We start from the raw sequence: 17,718 nt of genomic DNA, 5'->3' as shown, positions 1-17,718 counted from the left end.
GCATCATTGAATTCGCTTAATAGGGAATGTAATCTCTATATGGTTAAATGAGTAGTCGTGGTCCAGGGGGTAGTTTGGAGGAGTCAAACTCCCCCGCCCGAAATTTTCGCGTTTTGTATGCACACACGCATGAACACGAAAAGGGTAGCACGATTTTAGCAAAGTGCTGTAGTCCTCGTAAGTGACAAACTGCATTGTTCATTGCCCATTAAATAGATGGTTAATAATTGTTATATATCCACAACGACCTACTCATATTAAAAATATGTGATCAGCTTGTAAAGAAAAACTGTCTGTGTGTTATTTAAGGTTCAACACTTCCGAATAATGAATAACACAGATGAAAACCGCAGTGCTCGCATGAAAAATGAGCAGCTTGACTCATGAAAAGAGGAAAGCATTTTGACTGATATGTGGGCTTTGTGCTTGTGTGATATGCATCTGATATGGGAGAAACATACTCTCATTAAAATACAAGATCGAAATTCCGGACGTGATACACTGTGAGTGCTTTATTTTTGTTTCACAGCAAACCAGCAAGAAAACGCGTTTTTTCAGCGTTTAGTTCCGCAAGAATCTCGACGTCACACTCGACTGATAACCCCGCAATATGACGCCGACTGACAGCGTCTCCAGGGAAGCCATTCTGGGCACCGCCATGGTAAAATCCCGCAAGAACGACATTTGAAGCCAATCGGCCTTGTGTAGCAGTCCTCTGAACCAGTCAGAGTGGACAAATGCTGGAATTTAACGACCTGTCGGAATCGAAGTATCGAGAATAGCACCCGGTGTGCCATGGCGCAGACCTTTTCTACTGAATGGTGGGCACGTTGTCGTGGAATCGTTCAACTGCTGTCTTGCGATCGCCGGCTCTCTGTACTGCTGGAGGAATTCTGGGCGCTCAGGAAGGGCGCCTGCAGGTTCCTGCGCTTGATTCTTGACCCGTCCAGGCTAGGAAAGGGCACCTTCAACTATAACGGACAGAGAAATATTGGGACACTTTCGCGACACTCAGTGACTGGTCTCCATGAACACAGCGCACGAAAAGGCTAATTCCCACTGATTGTGTATGTCACACAATCAGTGGGAAAAGTTCACGCATTGCGTTATAATATAATAATAATAATAACGTGAGCGCGACAAACGAATGACTCTTCATTCTCTTTAGATATCATCATCACCTGTGCATCTTCATCACCTGTAAACATCATCACCAGTGTGCGATCCCCCGTGGTGGTTTGCACCAGGACTCTGAGGAACAACGAACCAAACAACTAGTGTGATTTTAGCTCGAGCCTGGCTGAATAAACCGGTTCCTCACAAGTGGTGGAGGTGCTGGGTGTGGGTAACAATTGTGGGGTTTCATGCCCCAAAACCACAATATGGTTATGAGGGCTCTTGAAATTTTGGGGAAAATAATTCTTTTTGAAAGAGCAGAGGGATCGAGACTTTTTTTTTATGTAAGTTACTGGGAAGACGCTTACGTTGCAGCTGTCTCTTTTCGAGACGAGCTTGTATTTCTTGGCCCTGTACAGTTTCTTCCTTTTGTCGAAGTGGATGACGACGAAGTCGCACAGCACGGTGGCCTGCGTGAGGAAATGTCGGGAAAAAAAGAAAGAAAGAAACGTTTCCTGACCCTACAGTGATATATAAGGTGGTGTAGTCTGTGGTGGCGGTAACTACTTTATTAATAACACCGGCAAATTCGTGGCCTGGGCCTCAGTCCATACCTGTCAGCCACCTCCCGGGCTCTGTTTGTGGCCCAAAGCTGAACCCGAAACAGGTTGTTAGTGACAGTTATATTTTTTTCTACACCTCAGGTGAGGAAGCAACCAAGAGATTAGATGAGGGAGGGTCTTTCTCGCAGTTCCAGGAAGAAAGAAGGAGAGAGAGATCTCCTCAATAGTTTCTAAGAGCATCACTTCACAAAAAAGGCTCGTATTATCAACATGTAAGCTACCACTATCCCTGAAGTGGAAATATACACGTTAAAGTTACATTTTTTGCAAGCTACACGTCTCGTTCAAAAACAATCGTGTCGGAGAACGTTACAATTAATGCATGGCGTCTTTCCGAACCTAAACAGCTACTATACTACCCCAATACTCACCACTACGAGCAGTCCGAGTCCCGAGCCAAGAGTGGTGGTAGTGGTTACAATGAAGAGGAAAAAGGCACCTAATTTCTGTCTGCCTTCAGGCGACACGGCGCAGTGCCTTATAGGGGTGGGGTGAAGGAGGGATAAAAAGGATAGAAGGAAAGTAGAAGCAGAAGAAGACAGCCAACGAGAGGAAAAAGAAGGAGATAGGAAAGTGGGGATCCGGTCGAAGCAGTCCAAGGGCGGGGTGCCACAATGCGAGAGCTACACGGCGTCAGGAGACCGCGGAGGGCGAACCAGTCGGCGGGAGCTACGCTGAAGTCGGAGATCGCGAGGGCACAACCGTCCAGCTTGAAATCCTGCGAGCGAATCAGCCAAGAGTGACAGCTATGGGTATGATGCTCGTTCTTCCCGCCTCCCCTCGCACCAGCACGACGAAGTTGATGCCGTACGCTTTGACCAAGCTCCGGGTGGTGTCGCTGTAGTACTTGGCGTACCTGCACATCGTACACGTTTGCTCAAATTCAGAACAAAAATATTAATGCTACATCTATTCTTTCTACTCCGTAGGCGTGCCTACACTTTGCTAGAACCAGGGTATGCAAATCGTGTCTATGCTACATGAACTTGTGCAAGTAAGGCAAAGATTACACCGCAATTAAAAAAGCAATATACGACAGAAGCGTCAGCAGGCGGACAGAGAAATAAGACTGTCCGAACCTGTTCATGCATTACTGTAACGACGCTACACAACGAACGCAGCCCTTCTTTCTAAATTAAAAAATGTCATTTGACTCACTTTTGGGAATACTGACTTGCCTCACTCTCTTTATAAAGACACGCTAACTCTCTTTCGGATCCCAAGAGTCTCAGACACTGCAGGAGTATAACGATTCCAAAGAGAGTTCACATGTGTCGTTAAAGAGAGTCGTATTTGTGGTAAGTTGGAGCTTCCAAAAGAAAGCCAGATTACTTTTTTTTATAGTGTTGATGTGCGAGTTCCGAAAGTCAGAACAGCGAGCATTTATTGAGACGCGTTGCATCAAACGCTGAGTCACACTGTAAAAGAGTGCCGGAATACTCCGGTGAAGTCGCGCCGGTTTGTAGCATCTTGTCTAGCTGCTGTGCACGTCATTATACAGCCTCTTGGCTTTTCATTCAGGCAAGGACCACGGGAGAACAAACAAATATGCGTAGAATATTCCCTTATGTAATACCCCCTAGTGGGGTCTTTAAGGAATAAAAGTGAAAGTGAGAACGCATTGCTTCGCTTCACCCGCACGTCTCCAAATAGAGGCACAAAATGCGCAGCGCACGTAGGCGAAAAAGGATTAGGACCGTGCACAGCAGATGGCACAGCAGACGACAACGCAGACGCTTTAAAGGGCGGAAAGAATTCTGAACTGGTGTGGAACGACATCGACGCACCTCTCGACGCGTTTTCGCTTTGAGCAGTTCAATTGGAACAGACAGACGATTAAACGTGTTCTCTGTTCTTAAGACTTCTCTACCTGTTTAGAAGAGTGTCTCTCTTATAGCTATATCGTTCATCAGTCAGGTAGTTATTGATGCGTCAAAGAATGGAAACAAAGAAATGGATGTGGCGCATGTGTCCCGTCCACATTGCGTTTCTTCGCCATCGTTTTAGTTTTTTTGCAGCTTTTAAGATAATAATATATGGAAATGAATATGCACACTTTGAAAAAACAAAAACAACTGATAATTTATTGACCGACGTTGCGGCCGATGGACCTCTCTTCGCCAAACTTCGCGTGTCGAAGTTCAAGGCTGGTTCAGCGGCCGTAACATGCAGTTAGTAAATTATCAGACATGTTTGCTTGTTTCGTCACGCACATTAACAATGTATATCACGCCAACACTATGACTGTTGAGATAAGTATAGCTAGTGTTCACTTTAGACAATGCGTTTCCTCGACGTCCTAGAAAATGCACGCTATATCTTATCTTCCAAAACGCAAGTTTTTTTTTCTCTCTCTCTCTCTCGCTATATATATATATATATATATATATATATATATATATATATATATATATATATATATATATATATATATATATATATATATATATATATATATATATATATATATATATATATATATATATATATATATATATATATATATATATATATATATATATATATATATCTTATACTGTCGCAATGAACAGAAAACGCATGCTATAAATCTCCACACAAGTCATAGGTAATGTCAAGATTTTCTAATGCTTATTATTTTTTGTCCAGGCGGCGTTGCTGGCGCTGCGAGTGCGCGAAACGAACCGGAAGTAAATGTACACCTCCTATGTCCTTTCTCTTCGCTGTTTTGGGGTTTGCAAAGCGTCACTTTTATTAGCATTATTTAAACCTTTCTTATCGCACCAAGATGATGTCATCTCAGTTCATCTCGTGATGTCCAAGAGCAACGGCCTCAATTTTCTCTCCGTTTGTCCTAGTCTCCTTTGCCCCGTAAAAATGAACGTATGCAAATATTGCATTCATACATATTGACGCACTATAGACTTCAATGACCTGAAGTTGAAGCCTTGCGCAACCCTGGCATCCGGGTCGTCCAGCCGGAGGAAGGAGTACTCGGGAAGGCAGTGCGTGGGGTCGTAGTCGAGGTCGCAGTCCCAGCTGATCATTATCTGTATGACCCCACCCTGCAACGCGTGACACGGAGCGGTGATGATTCATGGCCAGGCGCAGTGCATGAGTGCGCAGCCGGGCCACCAAAGGTAATGAACCCGCGGCCTACATCGTTTTCTACTGCTACTGAACTACCCTACATAGCGGATGGAACCTATAAGGCGGGAATACTCGCACACCTATCTGGGTACTACAAGGAAGCCCAAACGGTCCTCCTCCCATAACACAATCTGGCAGCTGCAAATTTGGAAAATTTTCTTCATTACGTTTGCTCATACATTGATGCTTGTTCTGAGAGCTTTATATTCTTTTTATAGGTGTCTTTTTTTTTCGTTTTACATTTTATGTGAAAGGGGGAAAGTATTTAATTTTGCTTTAATATTTTATGCAATATTTTTTTTGTTTATATCAGGCAAAATAGCTCAAAACTGCAGTGCTATAGTTACATGCCCTCTACATTTGCGCTGACAACTGCCTACTCATAATGCGGGTGATGCAGCGAGGACACGGTTAGAATTTGTTTATTTATTGATTGATTTTTGTACACTGTCATTCGATAAAGAAGACACAATCATGCCACAACGCCCGAGCACATTGCCACGCTCTCGCGCATTGAAGATCATACCGAGATTGATTAGCATAGCACGATTCTGAAGTAAGCAGATGGCATATGCTATAGCATCCCTTCAAAGGCTGAATTCTCGTGATGAAATAATGCATTCATCTATCTATTTTGTTGTTGTTGTTTTTTCTCTAAATGGTTACAAGCAAGTGATCTGTTCGATTGTTCTCGGAATAAAAAAATCAAAGAAACGAAACCTTTCGCGCGATCTTGTCGAAGTCGGCGCCAGCCCGTTCGACCATGTCACCGACGCGGAAAATCGGGCCCAGGGGAGATTTCCTGGTCTCGTAAGTGCAGGACCTCAGGTACGAGGCGTTCACCTGGTCTGGGATGTTGCGCCTGCGCATCGAGCAATCGGTAAAGCCTGTAGTCATGGGGGTGGTTTAGGGGGGTTGAGCCTCCTCCACCACAATCGTTATCTTTTTTTGTGTGTGTGCGTATGTCAATATACGCGCACATTACAAACACACGCATGAACATGGTACACAAGACGGTAGAGTTCCCCCCCACCCCGCTCTCCTTTCCCACCTCGAAATAATATTTGACTGCGCCACTGCGGCCAATTTCAATAAACAGCGTGAAGATGTTACTTTCTTTATAAATATGTCATACCACATTCCCTACTCAAGCTTTCTTATCGCCCCATTTTACTGTCAGTGATTCCCGGCGATAAAACCGCGCCTGCAGTGTCCGAGAAAAAACTTCAGGACAGCAGTTGATCGCTTTAACATTACGCCCACTTCGCGAACATTTCAGATTATTCTGGAACATATACGTCGCCGCTAACGATAACGCTGGAATATTCGATGGCACGTGTATAAATGCCGACGCGCCTCAACACTTGTCAGTTGATCGACGGCCGATGCTCTGTTCGCCACTATCAGTGCACAATCTTATATATATATATATATATATATATATATATATATATATATATATATATATATATATATAACCAATGGAATGTAAATAAGAAAGAAGAAAGAAAAGTGGATGAAAAAATTACCAGCTGTGAGCAGGAATCGAACCTACGACCTTCCAATAACGCGTTCGATGCTCTAACCACTGAGCTATCACAGCGGCCGTCCCTCCATCCACTTTTTGGGGTTTATATGTGAATTTAGAAGTAGGAGTGACAGTCAGCGCCATCTATAAGCCAAACAACGAGTGTGAAAACACTCTTATTCGCATGTTCGGCGTCACGTAGCACGTGAACTTATTATGAGCGGGCAGCTGATTAATTGTCCCTCTTATCAGCTGTATGTATCTGAGTATGTGCCGCTAGTTTCCTCTATGGATAATGGAGTTTGTATGCCCCATAGTGCACAAGAGGGGTGTCTAAACGAGCACTGTATGTATAAAATGATGTAAAGAGTTTTTTTTTTTTTTGAGTTTGAAGTTAATAAACTTCTCTCTGTAGCAGTGCCAATGGGCATCGATGTAGATCTGACCCTCAGTTGACGGGCCACAAGGTCGGCCGAATAAAGTTTCACCTTGTAATTGCAGTATATATACAGTTTAATGGCATGTAATTACAAGTGTGTGTGTGTGTGTGTGTGTGTGTGTGTGTGTGTGTGTGTGTGTGTGTGTGTGTGTGTGTGTGTGTGTGTGTGTGTGTGTGTGTGTGTGTGTGTGTGTGTGTGTGTGTGTGTGTGTGTGTGTGTGTGCGTGCGTGCGTGCGCGTGTGTGTGTGTTGTCACGAGTATTATAAAGTGGCCCTCTGTGCAGAATGTACTCTATATATCACGAGACAATGCGAATAGCTTATCTGTCAAAAGACATAAGGGTGCTTGTCGTCCATGCCCTCGAGTGCTTTTTTAATCGGAGATCTGCAAGGTTGCATTTTCGTAATATTCTGGGATGTTTATTGTGCCGTGTGACCGATCCGGTCAAATAATAATCCAGCCACGGTCGAGATAATAATAATTGTTGGGTTTCAACGTTCTAAGCCTATGGGCCATACGACCATGAGAGACGCCGTATAGTGGAGGACTCTAGAAACTTCGACCACCTGGGGTTCTTTAGCCGCAGCGGAAGGTCGAGAGACATAAACATTGTTAAACTAAAGAGAAACCGCAAAATTATTTGGAATGCTCTGGACTAGGCGGGAAGAAGAAGACCGTAAAGAAAGGAAAAAAAAAAAACATTTCACAAGCAACGTGCTGCCATTGCTATATTTAAGCCATACACCATCACTACACGATTACCCTTGTGCGGTATAAGAACTATAGTATGCGCTTAAACTGCATTCTGCGACACTACATGCCAAAGCTAGATTAAATTTAACAGCTTTCGATTCTTCAGCGCGCGCCTATGGACCTTTTTTTCCCCCTTTTTTTCTGGGCTGTTGCACAAGAGTACAAAAGCTGACGTCACAGTATCGGCAGTGCATTTTTCGGGGGTGTCGCGCGCACTAACAACAGCCCAGAGAGGACTATGGCGGCGCCCAGGGAGCCTTGAGTGAATAGGTGGATACAGAGCAAAGCACTAATTTACTTATTTCGTTCTTTTTTTTTTTTTTTTACTTTGATTCCATTGAAATATGAACGCCGTACGTTTGCTGGGAGTCTAAGCAGCGCCCTCGAGAGCATTGGGTTCAAAGGGACTCTATATAAAAAGAAAAAAAAAACGATTTGGCTCGTATTAGTAAATTGCTATTTATAAATGCAAAAACCGTCCCCAAGATTGCGGTGAAAAGGCACTTGGTAGGCGAGAAAGCGTGCAAAAGTAAAAGGTTGGTGGTGACACCACATTGACGTTCCCGAACCAGTCGCTGTGACGTCATAGACGTTGACGTAGTCTACTATAACACATGCGTAGTTCCTAGTAGGAAAACATGAAGTACATTGCCATTTGAGGTGTAAAGAAACTTAACATGCCAAAATTTAAAAAAAAAATTCGTTTAGCCAGTGTGGCCGAAATACGAATCCACATTTTGAAATCTGTGACGTCACGTGCGTAAATTTCGACCCGAAACTTGGAAATGAAACTTTGCCCTTGCTTTTCCCCTTCTATTAATGAGCCAATGATGGTGAAGCTATCGGCATTGAAGTTTTCAGAGCAGAGCTTATCTGTCTACACTGATCAATTGCTTCGCTTTAGTGTTCCTTTAAGAAACAGTACACAGCCGCTGTACAAGTTACCACGTGGGGTGGGGGGTTTGTAGAGTGATTTATGCTTTAGATGAAACAGCGCACCTACCTCCGCACCTTGAATAACGGAAACTGGACGTAGTTTTTAATGAAAACTGAAATCACGGGCTTTGGTCAGAAGTCCTGTTCCATTCTTCCTGAAACGAAATTGAAAAGATACGGGTCAATAATTGGTTTGAAAAAGCATTTCATAAAGGGCACTGATGTCCGGGTCAATTAGTATGTCGCGGCAAAAAACACTCAAGGTATAATGAATATGTTTACCAATTTCATATGCACGCATAACACCTGTCATGCCACCCAAAGTGCGACAAAGTATAGCGTTCTAGGTCGTGTAATGAGACATTTTTACATCATCATCATCAGCAGCAGCAGCAGCATCCTGACTACGTCCACTGCAGGACAAAGGCCTCTCCCATGTTCCGCCACTTAACTCGGTCCTGTGCTTGCTGCTGCCAAGTCATACCCGCGAACTTCTTAATCTCATCTTCCCACCTAACCTTCTGTCTTCCCCTAACCCGCTCGCCTTTTCTGAGAATCCAGTTAGTTACCCTTTCACCATGTACCATTTTCGTATGTACATAGTTAAAAAAGCGGTGCCCTTGCTCTGGTTGTTTTCACGACCAACCAGACTCGCACCACTTTCGACAAGCTGAATACAATTCATTTTCAGTGCATGGAGTGATCGCAATAGCTTTTCAGTGCACAATTGATAGCAGCCACCAAGCAGTGAATCCGCAAAGCGTTGAGAAGAGACAAAAAAGGCTTCGCTTTTATAATATGATAGTCTAGAGGGAGAGCAAAGTAACGATTTAAAGTTAGAGAAACTAGACGTTGTCCGGTTTGCTACCCTACACGTAGGAAGGGGAGAAAATAAAAGAGAAACAGAGAGAGAGAAAGCGAGAGCATCGAACGCAGATGATTTAGTAGTAAAGGTCACCTACAGAGGGAGGACATCTTTTTCCACAAGACACCAGCCGCGTATCTCGCATACGTATCGGTCTTCATCGGGGCACGCCACCCTCACGCACCGTCCCGTCATCTCGCCTGCGCCATGGCAAACAACCCATCTGTACGTACGTCACAGCAGGGCAGCACAGTTCGTATGCGTTATAGTTTTGGGTCTCAATTCTCAACACCCGTTACATGGCTGGGGCCGTATTCTCGGCTGATTATTTTCGAGCGCATACTCGCAGTTGCCTGGACAGGCGAGGCTCCGAGAGAAGGGGGAAGAAGGGGCAGCCTTCTTCGCAATGAAAATGGTCGATCCATGAGTTCAGGAGCCTATATTTAAAGGGGCTTTGAAACACTTTTTCAAGGAAACCTGGAATAGATTGACTAAAAGAGCTTATTGCCTCACAAATTCAACACCGCAAACATTTTAAGCATTCGCCTAGTACGAGCGAAGTTACAAAGAATTGTCGCACGATACAATCACGCTCTCTCTTCTCTCGTCCCGGTAAAAGCGCTGGAGGCTAAGCAGAGAGGGATGGCAGGGGCAAAAAAAAAAAAAAAAGGTCACGCGCGCCTCGTGACCTAGAGAACTTTTTTTCTCCTTCGAATACGCGGCTTTTTCCGTGTGATCGCGCGCGCACGCGTGGACATGTCGCGGCCTCTCGCGGCGATCCCTGTAACGACCGTGCGCGCCATGTTCAAATAAACCAATGGCTGATAGATGGCCTTCTACGCACAATTTTTGAGCGTCTTCCGTTATTTCTCGAGAGAAGAGAACGTAATTTTTAGCTGACGTTGATAATTTATTGCGAATTCCAGGCCGCGTGCTTAATATTTGGCTCGTGTGTTCTCGGGAGCCTCTACTACCGATCACCAGTGTTTTCTGAATATGCTAAAAAAAGTGTTTAATGTGTCGTTGGTGCGAAACAGCGCAAAAAAAAAAACACATAACGAAACAGACGACCAAGCGCTGAAGTCATTTCTTTTTTCCGTGTCCTCATTTTTTCGCGCTGTTTCGCACCAATGAAGCCTTACCAACAAACTCGAACCCATACTTTTTTTAAAGTTCATCTTTAAAAAAATGACCGTACGTACTTGAAAGTTTGGGAAATTTTGTTTATATGTGTACCGCACAATCTTTTGGGACAGGCCTCACATTTGAGCATTAAAACAAACGGAAACTAAATTAACGACTAGTACAGCTGTCACGCACTTAGCATAACAAGCCCACGAGCAACGTGCTCACGCGCCCGCGATCGCTCTGATATGCGCAATGTAGTGGTGCTGCTCACGTATCTTCACTCACCGTGCCCACGCCTCAGAGAAGCGCCTTTCTTGCAAGTTGTGGTGTCGTTCTCCGATTTGCATTGCGCCTGCTTGATGTTTAGCTCCTGGAGTGCAATGAATGGTACATCAACTTCAACGCAAGGCACACTCACACATTCTTATGTTCTGCAGCTGCTCACCTCAGGACATGTGCTGATCGTTTGATTCGGTGTCAGTATGACATTCGTCGTGATGAAAAACTGGTTCGAGTCCTGCAAGCAACGCCGAATGTTTTAAAGGCCTTAAGTTCCTCATCGAACAATAAATCGACGGCCATCAATGGTAACTGACTGGATTCTAAGCTAGGGCAAATGAGGGAGGGTGAGATAGAAAGTTAGCTAGGCAGATGAGATTAAGAAGTTTGCGGGTATAACGTGGCAGCAGCAAGCAACAAGACCGGGTTGATTGGCATAACATGAGACAAGCCTTCGGCCTGCAGATTTTTACTTTTTTTATTTAAAAATACTTTACAGACCCAAAGGCATTGAGTAAGTGGGGTCACAGTAAAACCAGAAGTCAACTCATAACGAACAACGCAACAGTGCAGGTGGGAGAGCGTATACTATAGTCAGGCTGCTGCTTCCGATAATGATGGATTCAGCAAGAAAATTGTGTGTGATGCAACCATCTGCCCGCTTTCCCTACCACTCCTCTGCTATCTCGTGATATTGTGCAAAACTCATTCGTTCCTCCCACTCTCCCCCAACGCAATGTGACACATGTTTGCACCCTCAAGACAAAATCCCGCTGACGACCTCGCTAGTGTGCTACTGATTCTAAGTATAATTTCGCATTTGCTAATAATATCGATAATAATAGTACAAGATGTCGAGCTTCTCACGTGTGGCGGCACGACAATGTCTTCGTCGTCCCACACCCTGCGGTAGTGGCTCGTGTCCCCAAGGGACGGCCTGAAGGCGTCCTCGGGGACGGAGTCCGTGGACAGGGCCCCCTTCACCTTCACCGTCACGGCACTCGTGCAAGAACTGTAGCGCTGGTAGCCTTTCTCGTAGAGCAGAGCGTACCTGCGTCGTGCAGGACAAAGCGTTCGTGCTCCGAAAGTTATCGAGTAACGGGCGTGATTATCAGGAGCTGCTCGGCCAGGTTCAGGTTCTTCTAAGGACCAACCTGTATATGCGTTCGCAAAAAAAAAAAAAAAAAAGGAGGGGGGGGGGCTTTGCCGTACCGGAGAAATGGCCGCATGCGAAGATTTGATTCTAAGTGTCTGATCTATATTCCTTCTTCCGCATTGGGCAATGTTTTGTCCTGTTTCCTTCTTCCATTTCGGGAATCGGACCTTCATCCACGTTAAATAACAGCGCAACTATGTTGTGCTACAAGCAACAACGACAGACATGCGTTCACATCACAGGCGTTTACGCTGGCTTGGCCTTCAGGGAGGGAGAGAGAGGGGGGGGGCGACGAAAGTTCCTCGCAGCGCCCCTCCCACCCTATATGTCAATGTATGGGGCGGACTTTTTGCCCCCCCCCCCCCCCCCCGAATGATTAGGGGATATTCCCCCCTTCCTCTCCTCGTGCGCACGCCTGCGCCTATGGTTCAAATCGAGGCACAAAGGTGGTAACTTGAAGTGGCATGCGACTTCAGCTAAAGGAGGGACTGCGACTGGTCACCGACAAGCCCACGATCGAGATAGCGTGCGAATTTCGGTGACCGGCTGTACGTACTGCCAGCGAGTTTTTCGCGAACGACGGCGCCACTGAAATTTGTGAGCTAATAGTTATTAAGCTTCTCGTGAAATTTCGCTGAGATTTGTGGGTGGTGTTTCTCGCAAGTACACCTGATGATTACATTTGTGTCCACGGAAACACTTCCTCACGTATCCCGCCCTTCTTGGCAGCATATGTTCGCATGTTCGAATACCTGCCAGACCTTCCCCCTGGCTGCGCCACTGCATGCTTTCCGGGGTATCACGGTGAACAGCGCCTGTCTGCAGCGCGTGTCTTCCGTCGACGCGCTCCCGTGGTGGTGGCAGCGGATATGATGCTTGAATGCAAATCCGAATGTCGTGGGATAAAATATCGGGCATGATGAACGCATTTGAATGGAAGTGAAATGCTTGTGGACCAGGTGCTGAGATTTTAGTGCACGTTGTATATAACCACAGGAGGTCGAAATTTTCGGAGCCCTTCAGTGCGGCGTCTTTCATAATCACATGGTTTCGGGGTGTAAAACCCAAACAACTCAAATAATAATATCAGAAATACGATCAGAAATATCAGAAGTACGATCATAAAAAAATAATGTCAGGAATACAATCCGTCGTGAACGGCCGCTCAAAAATCGTATATCACTGGGTATGCCCGTCGTCCTGCAACAGACACGCTGGCCCTTTAGTCGGCACAAAAGTGAAGTTACACCGTATATATTGCATCGCTAAAGCACATCTACACAGTACACTCTGAATAAGATTGACGCGATCTGTCATTCATCGCGGTGAATTAAAAAGCGAAGCTGCAGGCTATCCACGTGCCCTCCCGTAAGACGCTTGCCTCGGGGAAAACTGCGCACCCTATGACGAAGGCCATGATGACGAGCTGTACGGTCCGGTTGAGCACTCCGATTTTCCTGCTGCCGATTTGGACCACCTTAAGCGTCCGGTAGTGGAAAAAGAACGCCGAGAACGCACGCGCAGCCACCGATTCGACGGCGCCCACAACTGCAGCCAAATCCATGTCTGGCACGGAGTAAATGCTCGCGCTCTCTGCCACGGAGTATACATGCTGCAGCAGTCGAGAACGTGTTCGCCGCTGATATGAAAGCGTCGCGCCTAGTAGTCTCGCTCTCTATCGCCCAATTGACATCGTTCTTTTAGGGGCGAAGCTCCTTAAGGCGTGGGCTGTGCGTCCCCTGTATGTAGCCGCCTCTCGTTTAGTTCTTGCAGTGTTCACTAGATGGCGGTACCGTCCCCTGGATGTAACCACCTCTCGTTTAGTTCTTGTAGTGTTCATTAGATGGCGGTACTTGTAGCTGATGATGAAAAGATGCAAGATGTTATAAACTAGGCGGCGGTACTTGTAGTTGATGATGAAATATGCGAGATGTTATAAAATAGGAATGATGTCACATATGGCGCGTGTCATTGGTGGAAGGCAGTCGTTCGATTTAGTGTGGCGACGTACGCTAGGAGGAGCGTTGTAATAAAATAGAGTGGGCAAAATGTACGGAGGATTCATGGTTTACCAGGTTTACCTCCGGAGCTTCGCCCACTCATTATCATTCACTTCGTGGTTATGACGGCACTTTTTTTTCGTTGTTGGGACAAATGTGCTCTGCTTCTCCTATCAGAAATAGAGCTCCTATAAGAAAAGGACAGATGCTTGGCCTACATTTGGTGATTGGGAATCAACATATATTTGCACAGCGCAAGACTACAGTGGTTACGACGCAACTACAGAAGAAGAGACAAGGACAGAAAGAACACTTTCTGTCCTTGTCTCTTCTTCTGTAGTTGCGTCGTAACCACTGAAGTCTTGCGCTGTGCAAATATGTTGATTCCTATAAGAAAGGGCGGACTTTGGAACACTCAAGCCGAAAACCCGCGCACTTAATGGTTCTATAGAGCCATTAAGTGGACTCGGTGATATTGTATACATTATCGGTGAGTATCATTTCCGTAGACAAAGTAAAAGCGGGAGCTGATGGCTGGAAACAAATGAAAAAGCTAAAGAAGTATGAACAGGTGCCCCAAACAGGCAGGTATGCAGGCAGCCCAACGTTCCCTTCCCTATGAATATTTCATTGAATCATTATTGACAGTGAATTGGTGCCTTCAACTGAACGAAAGTGAAGTATTACAAGAATGTTTATTTTACACGGGGTGGTGTACGTGAGGTCCGGAGCCAAAAAGAAAACCTTACCCCACCCCCACCCTCACTCCCCCAAATCGTCGGTGTTAATATACTATAGAGTTCGAAATCTTACTCTTAAAACTAAAATCTTGTATAGAACTTCCAATAAAATTGTACTTAACAAGGCACTTAAGTTGCACAACTGCGATTTTTGCCAAAAATAATTGCTAACAAATACGTGCTTTACTTAAATAGGCAGGCCCTCAGCAAGTGATTACCCCCCTCTCCCCCACCAAAAAGTAAATAAAAAATCCCAGTTATAAGCCTGGTGTACGTCCCGACTAAAACGTTGTGTTTGTAATTCCAATTCCGCATGTTTCCGTAAAATCCATGCAGAAATACATGGAAAATATTTGAATTCTGAAAGGAAACATAAGGGATTAATGGAATTGCATAGTGAACGTGTGAGCGCGTGGCATATGTATGCAAAACATGTGAATTCGTACACGCACTATTTATATGATATCTGAAAGCAGCTAAAAAGCTCGTCGTTTTCGCAGTCTCGCTAAAATAAAAAGTCAACGCTAGCTTTTGCATGGTCAGCCACCGACTGCACTTGGCAATGTCCGAGCCGTCTTGTGGTACAATAACTCTGTCAGCTTCGTTCAAGATAAACAGGCGCCAGTCGAACACAGGCAGAAAGCTTGAAAAAATGTAACTCCGCATATGCAGCCACGGACAGAATACGACCCCTTATTTTATTTATTCATGTTTTCTCGTAAGACGCATGCAGTGACCTAGGCGCTAATCGATGTCCTCACAGCGGGGCTGACGCAGACAACGGCCGATCGCTGATGCTACAGCTGCGATAAATAAGGTCAAGTCAACAGCGCTTATTCGACGACACTGAGACGAAGTATGCGACAGCACTACTCTCACGAAACTCGCCACGATATCTTTTCGATGCGGAGTCTGCCGCGGTTGTGGCTTCGGCTGCTGACTCCAAGGTCACGGTTTAGATCCTGGCCGCGGCGCAAGTGGCACAGCAGGCCCATGTTGCCCTCCCCCCCCCCCCCCCCCGGAATTTTTTTTTTTTGCCATGGCATAAAGAGCGAAAAGCGACCATATCAAGGGTGTGCCCCCACCCCAAAAAAAAAAAAAAATCTGGCGACTCGCCTGTCACATTTCGATGGAGGCGGCATGTGACAATGTACTGACATCGCACGAGAACCATTTCACCGTCCCGTTAGAGAATCCCCAGGGGTCAAAATTTCCGGAGCCCTCCACTATATACAGTGCGCCCATTATATCGCGTGGTTCTGGGACGCTACACCCCAGATATTATTATTACTTTCGATATGCAATTGGCACAGTGAGGACTCTACGGTGATTTTGTTTTGACCATGAGTAACGAAACAATCTGAATCACCTTCACGAAGAGCGCGGCTCAGTGGATCTTATTTCTCGTTATTTTGCGTCTTTATTTTTCCTTTTCCCTTGGCGCATACTCACATAAGAAAGGAATGGGGTATGCGTCATGCACAAGGGGCCATTGCTCCCATCGTCTCTCCAACACGCAGACCGGAAGATGCATACTCGATACAAGGCCAACTCTAAATGCACTATTCCGCATGAAATACACATGAATCTACACATTCCACCGCTCCCTAAAAACATGCGCCCTGAGCACCACGAGAAGCGTCGACGACAGCGGGCAAAAACTCTATAGAAAAAACGATTTTCTACTCGTAACGAAGTGCTCTACGCCGTCCTTTTTTCAAATGAGCGGCGTTTCCTCTTTTGCTCTGCCCCTGTCGCAATGGTGCGTAGCCGCCCTTTGTAACTTAAGGCATGAGAAAAATGTTATTACTGGGTTTATATTAAACCGTGTAGCCCCCGCGGGCACTTACTTATATACTTCACTACCGGTACTTGGGTCTGTATGTTTGGTAGTATTTGTAGCTGGAAGTAGCCAGAGCTCACACCAAGAAAATGCTTCACCGTAAGTGTCTACAGGAATCTAAAATTTCAAAGAAACTTATTAGGCAGAGCTGCTGGCGAGACTGGCGCAAAATTATAATACCGCAATTGGTTGGAACACCAGCAAGAACATACTATGCACAAAACCGATACACTAAGCAAGTGCCAACAACATTCCTTCCTTTTTCCAAAACCAATTAGTAAACGAAGGTAATGCTAGAAGTCGGCGGTGTTAATCACCAATAGCAAAATGTTTACCGACGCTGAAGGCAAAACGCCTGTTCTGAAGATGTATGCTATAGTACGCGCGTTTATTATTTTAATGCCAGGGCTTACGGTAACAAGTCTTAAGCACACGCGAGACCTTTAATTTAGGGCATTGCAAGAACGAAACATCGTGGAGATGGTGCCATTGGAACGACTTAAAAATATGTAGTGCGGGCACACGTAAGTACGTACCTTCGGGTCACGAAAAAAACAGATGTCGACGTCAGCTCGACAAACGGCCTGCTCCCATTTAGTTCTTCGGTTGTCCCCATGGAAAAACGAAAACACTCGCAACTTCGGTCCATTTTCCGCGACAATTCGCCGCGCAGCACCTCCCAACCGTTCGGGTTTGCAGCCGTACCAGTGCACAAAGCGCATCGCATATCCACGCGCTGCAGTTCACGGATACAGAAAAACACGGTCTTTCCGAGTTGCCAACCAGCTCACCACGAAAACGTTCGTCAGGCTTGGCAATCCATGTCTGTCGACCGACTAGCGCAAGCGTATAGGCACGTCTGTGCAGCGAAACACGGTGGTCTACACGGAGTGACGTCAGAGCCCGCGGAAGAAACAGTGAGCAGGCTTGAAATTATCTAGGTGAGACAGACGAGCGCTAATTTGTAAAATGGATACATACCAGCTCGCCCAGCTATCTGTTTTACTATCTAGGTGGCATTGACGCGCGCCGCAGGTGACCTGCCTTTCTGCCAGTGACGTGTTACGTACATGACGTTTCTTTTTATCACTGAACCCTTGCGCATGTAACGTCAACTGGAAGTTCCGCCATTACGCTCTTTAGGATACGAAAACGCACCGAGCGCCTGCAGTGCATGTTTTG

The 17,718-nt window shown here is 45.6% G+C and overlaps 1 pseudogene; it reads right to left on the bottom strand.

Annotated features, from left to right (window-relative positions):
• Window positions 1–485: 485 nt before the first annotated feature.
• LOC119163828 (P2X purinoceptor 4a-like) lies at window positions 486–17,269 on the bottom strand (annotated as a pseudogene).
• Between the last annotated feature and the right edge of the window lie 449 nt (window positions 17,270–17,718).

Source organism: Rhipicephalus microplus, chromosome 3 (genome assembly GCF_043290135.1).
Source record: "Rhipicephalus microplus isolate Deutch F79 chromosome 3, USDA_Rmic, whole genome shotgun sequence".
Lineage (NCBI taxonomy): Eukaryota > Metazoa > Arthropoda > Arachnida > Ixodida > Ixodidae > Rhipicephalus > Rhipicephalus microplus.
Note: the sequence above shows the minus strand (reverse complement) of the source record. Positions and strands in the feature narration are given on the sequence as shown.